The sequence below is a fragment of the Jaculus jaculus genome, chromosome 6 (assembly GCF_020740685.1).
Source record: "Jaculus jaculus isolate mJacJac1 chromosome 6, mJacJac1.mat.Y.cur, whole genome shotgun sequence".
Lineage (NCBI taxonomy): Eukaryota > Metazoa > Chordata > Mammalia > Rodentia > Dipodidae > Jaculus > Jaculus jaculus.
Window position 1 is genome coordinate 144,878,749 of NC_059107.1, and position 9,755 is coordinate 144,888,503.

Below are 9,755 nucleotides of genomic sequence, written 5' to 3' on the forward strand. Positions count from 1 at the left end.
TTTTGTTAGCTCTTTAAGGAGAACACCCCAAGGGGTGGTCGCTTCTCTGTGTTGTGCAGCCATTGTATCTGCCATGCAGTTAGTGTGTGCCCACGTGGACTCCTCCGTGCATGGTCAATGAGGCGAGGCTAGCCGCTGCTTCAGGACTTGGGAAGTTTGTGAGATATGAACTTTCCAAGTACCGTGCATGCAGCTTTATGCCCCTGTGCCCACCTTGCAGCTCGGGGACAGCACTCGAACATTGCCAAGCCATGAGGGATGCTCATGACCTCATCCGCTGTACCATGAACAACCAGCCCAGGAGAGGTGACTTTCGACATCTTGTCAATGCTGGGGAAAGCATCAAAGCAGTATGTTTTCCTGGTACCTCGAAAAGCCACATGCAAACCAGACATCGTTGGAGAATGGAGGACGACAGGTATGCACTCATACCGCGATGCCAGGTCCACAGTGGGGACAGTGCCAATGCTCTGCCCATGGAGGATAATGTTCCCAGGCCTCACATCATCACGGGTGCCCAGCGCCTGTCCCGCAGCTCCTTTCCTGAGCAGTTGTGGGAGAAGAGGTTGCAGTTGATGCGCCAACCTACTTCCTCCAACTTGGTCTCACCTTCTACCTTTCACCAGCTCCCAATGATACCATCATATTATGGATCCACCAAAGGATTAATCTATTGATTAGGTCAAAGTCCTCATGATCTGTTGTCTTTGGAAACTCCATCACAGACACACCCAAAGGGTGCTTCACTTGTCTTCTAAGCATGGCATTTAAATTATTTAGTTATTTATTATTTGCAAGCAGGGAGACAGAGAAAGAGTGAGAGAGAGAGAGAGAAAGAGAGAGAGAGAGAGAGAGAGAGAGAGAGAGAGAGAGAGGGAGGGAGGGAGGGAGAGGATTGGCATGTTAGGACCTTTAAAAAATTATTTATTTGGAAAATACTAATTTAGAGAGGGAGGAGATATGATGGAAAGTGGATTTGTGATGGGGAAAGTGAGGGAGGGGAGGAAATATCATGGTTTATTGTCTATAATTATGGAAACTGTCAGTAAAAAAAGTTTTTAAAATTATTTATTTGAGAGAAAGAGAATGGGTGTGCCAGGAACTTTAACCACTGCAAACGAACTTGTGCATCTGGCTTTATGTGGGTACTGGGTCCTTAGGTTTCACAGTTAACTACCTTGATGGCTGAGCCATCTCCCCAGCCCAAAATTAAGTTCTGTTCTTTTTTGTGTGTTTGTTTTGTTTTTTCAATGTAGTATCTCATACTAGCCCAGGTGGACCTGGAATTCAGGCTGGTCTTGAACATACAGCGATCCTCCTACTTCTGCCTCCTGAGTGGTGGGATTAAAGGGGTGGGCCACCACGCCCAGCACACTAGGGCCTCTTAGCACTGCAAATGAACTCTAGATGCATGGGCCACTTTGTGTATCTGGCTTTATGTGGGTACTCGGGATTTGAACCTGGGTCATCTGGCCTGTAAGTAAGCACCTTAACTGCTAAGCCATCTCTCCAGCACCTCCTAGGGAGTTCTTAATCTAGTCAAGTTGACAAGAGTAATTTAACAGTCGCCCAGGCTGGCTTTGAACGTGAAATCCTGATCATCTCACTTCAGTCTGCTGAGTGCTGGGATCCCACACGCCCGGGGAGAATTGTGCTTTCATAGTCATCAACCAACCACAACATTCCCCTACAGCTTCGGAGCCCCGGGGGCACCTACGGACCTGGAGGCTGGCATGGAAGCACGCTGCAGGGCAGAAGGGACGGGTCCAGTGGGAATCGCCAGCAATGCAGAAGGTGAGGACACTCCCACTTTGAGAAACCAAAAACCGACTGCGAGCTGAAGAGATGGCTTTGTGGTTAAGGCGCTTGCCTACAAAACCAAAGGACTCAGGTGCAACACTTCAGGAGCCACGTAATCCAGATGAATAAGGTGGCGCATGCGCCTAGAGTTTGTTTTGCAGTGGTTGGAGGCTCTGACGTGCCCATTCTCTATCTGCATCTTTTTTCTCTCCTGCTCTCTCTCAAATAAATAAATAAATGAATGAACTACTAAAATAATTTCTTTAGAAAACACTGACCCTAGGAATTTGTCAGTGTTTCTAGGCTAATATAACAAATGGACTCCTTAAACAGGCCAGTTTAGGAAAAGAAAAGTGTGTCATCTGGTTGCTGCTTTATGAAGGCAGGTCCTGACTGGATTCTAGACATCTAAGACTTGGGGACTGTGGAGTAGGAACAGCAAAGAGAGATGACTTGTATGACAAACCTGTTGTTTGATGGGGATCTAAACTCAGTTTTCTGGAACTCATGAACCCTGAGGAGGTTTACTGAAATGGCCAAGGACTTCATGGACTGGGAACTTACAATATTACTGAGGCTCTGGGAGCTCCTTGGGACTCAACTCTAAGCATCTTTGCTTTGGACTATAGCAGTAAGTTGGACTGGGAGGTCTTTGTTTGTAAAGAAGCACCCATTCTCAACTTTCTGACAGAGAAATCATGGTGGGACCAGAAGGAAAACTATTTAGACATATATAATGTGTATGTGGGTAGATTTAAGTTCTAGCTGCTCGCTATGTAGATCAGGCAGGCTGGCCTATAACTGCCTCCAGAGAGCTGTGTATATATGTGCACATATCACCCTACCCAATTTAAGACCTGATTATCATAGTAAAACATATATAGCCCAGCATGGTGGCACATGCCTTTAATCCCAGCACTGAGGATGTCAACGTAGGAGGATCGCTGTGAGTTCAAGGCCAGCCTGAGACTGTACATAGTGAATTCCAAGTCAGCCTATGCTACAGCAAGAACCTACCTTGAAAAACAAAACAGAAAACCTAAAGCAGGGTCTCCAATCCAAGAGATATCTGTACACCTGTGCTATAGCAATATCACATTCAGTTGCTGAAATGGGGAAGCAACCAGATTTCATGGACAGAGAAATGGATAACCAAGTGTGGATTATATGTCTAGGGACTATATGTAGCCTTACAAAGGAAGGAAATCCTGTCATGCTGTACCACGTGGATGAACCTTGAGGACATCATGCTAAGGGAACTAAGCCAGTGACAGGAAGAGAAGCGCTGCATGAGCTCCCTTTTACAAGGTAGTTACAATAGGCAAAGTCCAAGAGACAGGAAGTAGAAAGGCGGTTGCTAGGGCTTTAGGAGAGTGGGGAAGAACAGAGAATTGTTTAATGGACACAGGGTGATCAGTGTGATGTTATGCGGGATTTTGTTGTTGAAGTTGTTTGGTTTATTTATTAACTGTAGCAGACAATTCAGGTTTGCTGAGATGAACTTCCAGACCAGGCACAGTTATGGAGGAAGGGATATTTATTGAAGCCTACAGATCCAGGGGAAGTTCCATAAATGGCAGAAGAAGATGGTCTGCCTTCACAGGATCAAGCAGAGGGAGAGAAGTACAAGCCTAAAGGTCAAAAGCCACAGCACACTTCAGGAACTCCTGCTAGGCACACTCTGCATATCTTTAGATTGAAATCTCAAACCCACCACCGCACCTTAAGATCCACCCAGTGACATTGCCTCCAGCCAGGTGGCAGCAGATGCAAACTACAAACAAATAAACAACTGAGTATACCGGGGGCCACCTATTCAAACCACCACATTTACTTAGATTTTTGAGACAGGGTCTCACTATGTAGCCCAGGCTAGCCTCAAATTTATGATCCTCCTGCTCCAACCTCCCAAGTGTGAGGATTATCCCAAAGTGTTAGATTTATAGGCATAACTGCTAAACCATCTCGCCAGCCCGAGAATTTTTTTTTCTTATGCTTATTGGCCATTTGTATTTTCCTTGGAGGAGTGTCTATCCAAGTCTTTTGTTCAGTTGGGATTCACTTTTGACAAATGTACAGGTTTAACATCAGACTCCCAGCATGCAATATATTCTCTGTGAGCCTGACGTAATTGTAGGTCATGGGCTCCAGATCTTTCTCTGCCTTGCTCATCCAGCTATTATTAGGACAATGACAGGAAAACCCCTTCATTAGCAATAGTTCTTTGAGTGTCAGCCCAGAGCAGCAAGTTCCTGGTATCACCCAAAGCCATCTGATTTAAGGTGAAGAATGATGCATTTAGCATCGGCCAGTGCTCTGACAGCTACTAACATAACCTTTAAAACATGCATTCTAATGAATCCTGAGCTCAGTTCAGTCTTTCATTTCTTCTTAATACTTGAAAAGCCACATTGTTTTCAAGTTCTCTCCAAAGGCTGTAGCAGGTGTATTTATTCCTCTGCTTGACTGCATTTAGGACCCTTAAGTCAGCGACACCTTGAAATTGAACCCAGGAAAATCCCGTGTTTCTGGCCAAGAGCAGCAAAGGTATGTCTGCTGATGTTATTAATTACGCAGTTGCTGACAGGTGGGGCAGTCTATGCTGAAGCATTGGCAAGAATGAATAGGGATTAGTGAGGATGTTGGGTCATGAAGCTTTTAAACGATGTAGGTCATTTTGGTGTCCCTGAGCTTTGGTTTGGGACTGTCGGACCAGTGGGTCCAATGGATGTGTTCTTTCTCCCTCCTCAAATAACCAGCCCTTTAGAAGGTGCATGCTTTTCCTGACTTTGAGTGGGCATAGATGGCTGGTCTGTTCACCCTGAAAACATTCGCCATCATGGCTGTTCATTCAGGACAGTGACATCAGTGATGAGGAGGATTGGAATGGGAAGCAAAAACCAGAATGAATTAGCTCTCCTCCTTTTCTTTTTGGTTTTTCAAGGTAGGGCCTCACTCTAGGCCCAGGCTGGCCTGGAATTCATCATGTTGTCTCAGGCTGGCTTTGAGCTCACAGAGATCCTATCTTTCTTAGCTTCAGGCATCAGTTCTTGCCTTGGCCTTGTTTGAGGTAGGGCCCCCCATTGTTCACCGGGCTGTGAGTGTCTGATGCCCCTGTCCTTCCCTTCCATCTGACTCTGGTCCTTAGATAACTTTGCAGGCAAGCACCTTAACCACTAAGCCATCTTTCCAGCCCTGCTTCCTTTTCTGAGATAGGCTTTCTCACTGAACCCAGAGATCACCAGTTCAGCTAGTCTCTGTAGCATTCAAGCCCTGAGGACCTCCCTGGTCTATGCTTCCTCCGTCTTGAGATTACAGGCATGTGCTGCCTTGTCCATCTAGCTTCAATATTTTAAGAGAAACTTGTTCTGCTTTTTTTTTTTTTTTTGTCTTTTCTAGGGTTTATTTGGTGTTTTTTAAAAAACCTTTTATTGACAACCTCCACAAATATAGACCATATGCTGTGATCATAATCACCTCTCACCACTCTCCTCCTCCTCCCCATTCCTCGTTTCCACTAAATCCCTTTTTCTGTCCAACATGACACTATTCGGTTTTGATGTCATCGTTTTTCTTCCTATTATACAGGTCTTGGGTAGGTGGTGTCAGCCACTGTGCGGTCATGAATATCAAGGCCGCTTTGTGTCTTAAGTCAGTACTGTAAGCACTCCTTCCCTTCCTTTGGCTCTTACATTCTTTCTGCCACCTCTCCCTAATTGGTCCCTGAGCCTTGGAGGGTGTGATAGAGATGTCTCAGTGCTGAGCACCCCTCTGTCACTTCTCAGTGCTTTGGACAGTTTTGTTGTTATTGTTTGTAGTCGTAAGAGGTAGGCTTCTGACTCGGTTTTTAATGTTTTATTGTCATTTACTTATTAGCAATAGAGGGAGAGAGACAGAGAGAGAGAGAGAGAACGGGTATGCCAGGGCCTCTAGCCACTGCAAACAAACTCCAGATGCATGTGCCACCTGTGTATCTTGCTTACGTGGGATCTGGAGAATCAAACCCGGCTCCTTAGGCTTTGCAAACAATCACCTTAACCGCTAAGACAGCTCTTCATCCCTTGGGTAGGTTTTCAGTACCAAGCAAGAATTGCCTCCATGGAGTAGGCTTCAAATCCAATCAGAGAGCAGTTGGTTCCCCCAAAACACATGCCATTGTTCCCCCAGTTGGTACATTTGGCCTGGCTGGTCAGCTGTAAAGCTTGCAGGGTCCACTGCTTGTTAAGACCATTGATGACTTTTGTCCTCCCAAAGGCTGTGTGCTGCAAAGCTCCTTCCTGCATCCTGACAGCTAGTCCACAGGGAGGAGGCTTCCAGCTCTGTTCCAGCTTGATTTCCCAGTGACCTGCAGCCCAGACAGGAGGAGTCTTCAGCACAGGGCTTATATTAGTCAGGGTTCTCTAGAGGAACAGAACCCATAGCATGGATTGTGTTAAAAGAGACTTTATTGGATTATCTTATGGGAGTCCAATAGCAGTTGCAGGCCTGAGAGTCAAGGAACCTGGTACCTGCTCAGTCCGTGAGGCTGTCTATCCCAATCCGGCACTGAAGACCTGGAGGATTCCTGAGGAGCTGCTGGTCTTCAATCCAAGCAGGTCTTCAGTCAGCGCTGGAATGCGGCAAGCAGCTCTGGCAGCAAGTGGAAGGAAGGGCATTCTTTTAACCCAGGGCTTCCTTATATAAAGTCCCCCTCCCCCGGGGGCCACCCACTCTGGGGGAAGTGCTCATTCTGGGGGAAGGGCTTCCTCCTTCAGTTAATCCTTCCTGGAAGCAACCTCAGAGACCCACCTGAAAGGGATGTCTGTGAATTACTAAACAGATCAAGTTGACATCACCTTAACCATCACCGGGCCTTTCTTGCTTCTTTGTGTCCTGGATAGCGCAGCTTGGGCAGTAATTTTGCCATCCAGTGGGTCACCCAATGCAGAAACTGGAGGGTTATCCTAGACTCCTTACCCACTCAGCCCATCCCCAGAATCTATGAACTCCAACCAATGTATTTTGGGTGAAAGACGCACTTAGTAATTATATACAGGGGCTAGATAGATGGCGCTTGCTTGCAAAGTCTGAAGACCCAGGTTTGATTCCTCAGTACCCATGTAAAGACAGGTGCACAAAGTCGCACATACATATGGAGTTTGTTTGCAGTGGCAGGAGGCCCTGGCACACCCATTCTCTCCCTCTCTCTCTATTCAATAAATAAATATTATTTAAAAAACTGTTCTACCCAGGATAAATGTCTGAAGCAAATGGGGATGTATAATTAAAGCATAGAGACTTCAGTTTGATTTTTTGTTTGTTCTTCAAGGTAGGGTCTCTCTCTAGCCCAGAATGACCTGGAATTCACTGTGGAGTCTCAGGGTGGCTTCCAACTCATGGTAATCCTCCTACCTCTATGCTGGGATTAAAGGTGTGCGCCTCCATGCCTGGCTTTTGTTTGATTATTTTTTGTTTGTTTGCAGTTGTATGCGGTGTGTGTGTGTGTGTACATGTCCATATGTATATGGGCACACACATGTGTATGCTTGTATGTAGAGGCCAGAAGTTGACATCAAATATCTTCCTCAATTGCTCTTATATTTTACTTCTTTTAATTTGAGAATAGCGAGAGAGAATATGAGTGTGCCAGAGCCAGTTGCCGCTGCAAAAGAACTCCAGATGCATGCACCACTTTGTGCATCTGGCTTTACATGGGTACTGGGGAATTAAACCCAGGCTGGCAGGTTTTGCAAGCAAGTGCCTTTAACTGCTGAGCCATCTCCCCAGCTCCCACCTTATATATTTTTTTAAACAGGGTCTCTTTCTGCACCTGCGACTCACTGATTCAGCCAGTACAACTCAGGCATCTTCCTGTCTCTGCATTCCCAGCGCTGGCATGACAGATGTGTGCTCAGCTTTAACATGCCCGCTTCATGCTGAGGATCCAAATTCAGCTTCTCCTGCTTGCATGGCAAGCACTTGATCTACTGGGCCACCTTCCCAGCCATTTTATTTTGAGACAAGGTCTCCCTGTGTAGCCCAGGGCTGGCCTCCAATTTGAAATCTTCCCGCCTAGGCTGCCTGAGTGCTGGGATTACAGAGTGTGCAATCGTGCCACCACAGCCAGCCATGTGCTCTTGGCTTCCCTTCCTCTCTCAGCCCCACCATCACTACCTTAGGCCAATCCTTGATAAATATTGACTGAGCTTAGTGACACAGTCTGCTGTCTGCTTTACTCTTGGCCCTTCCCTACATACTTATCCACTGCATGTGCACACGTACACACGCACACACACCTGCTTATTCAAAACCCTCCTGCGGCAGCAGATAACTTCATAATAAAGGTTGAAATCCCTTAGTATGGCCTAAGGCCTTTCGTAGGTCAGGTTCCTTATCATGCCTCCAGACTGTGAGCTTTTTTGCCCCTTCTTTCACTCAGCATTTACCATTACTTTAGGCCAGACACAAGTCTAGAGTTCAGGCACACACTGACAAGATGGTGTTGCAGTCAGGTTCGCATTGCTGGTAGAAATCAACCAAGCAAGAGCAGCTTGTGTGTGGGGCGGAGGGGAGGTTTATTTTGGCTTACAGGATCCAGGGGGAAGCTCCATGATGGCAGGGAAAACGACAGCATGAGCAGAGGGTGGGCATCACCCCCTGGCCCACATAAGGTGGACAATAGCAACATGAGAGTGTGCCAAATACTGGCATGGGGAACTGGCTATAACACCCATAAGCCTGCCCCCAACAATACACTGCCACCTGGAAGTGTTAATTCCCAAATCTCTATCAGCTGGGAACCTAGCATTCAGCACACCTAAGTTTATGGGGGACACCTGAATCAAACCACCACAGAATGGCTTGTGCCCTTTAGATATTTACAGTGGAGTGGCAAAGCAGCCAAGGAAAAGCTAAGAAAACAAAACTAAACAACAGCAACAACAAAAAAAAACACCTGCCATGGCGAAGGGAAGGACAACAGCCTATGACCTCACTACTCACGGTGGGGTCTGGCCCGGCATCACCACCTGGGAGCCTGAGCGAAACCTTAGGGCTCCAAACCTGACCCACTGAGTCTGAGCCTGCATTTTTACAAGATCGTGGAGTCAAGTGCCTGCTTTGGAAGCCCTTGTCTATGAGGCCACCCTGGCTGAAGCGCTCAGCTCAGATCCCCAGGGATGCTCGTCTCAGCGGGAGACTAAGAGGATTGCTCAGCCAAGGGGCTGGGAGTGGGAAGAGGTGCAACTCGTGGAGGGCTTGGAGCGCAAGGGCACAGGAGTGAGAGAGAGAAAATACGACTGGGGTTGGGGTGGGGAAGGGGAATATTAATTCTGGGATCATAGGCTGCTATGGCAGCTGTGCCTTCTTTAAAGAGATCATCAATTCAAGGAATGCCCCTGATCAAGTTCAGCACCTCCATGTCATCTTGAGCCCATCTTAAAACATGGTGGTGAAGAGATGAAAAGCAGAAGTCACCAGGCACGAAGGATGGGGGTGCGGTGAAGAATGAATGGGCAGGAGTTTCTGTTTGGCATGATGAGAACGTTCTGAACATGGCTAGTAATGATGGCTACACAACTTGCTGAGTTCTACTGAATCCGTGTGCTTAAACATAGCTGCGGCTGGGCTGGAGAGACAGCCCAGTGTTCAAAGCACTTGTCTGCAGAGTGTAACGACCCAAGCTTGATTCCCCAGTGCGCGTGTAGAGCCAGATGCACAAAGTGGCACATGCATCTGGAGTCCATTTGTAGCAGCTTGAGGCCCTGGGGCCCACATTTCCTCTATCTCTCCTCTATCTCTCTGCATTTGCTAACAAATAATTAAAAATACTTTTAGGAAAATAGCTATAGCATTAAATGTTAATTATAGCTTACCCTAGTTTTTTTTTTTTCCTTCTAAAACATTGAGTACTTTGGCATCAAAGAACACCTAATTTTCAAGTTTCAGCCTCACCATTCCCTTGCTCTGATGCCCTA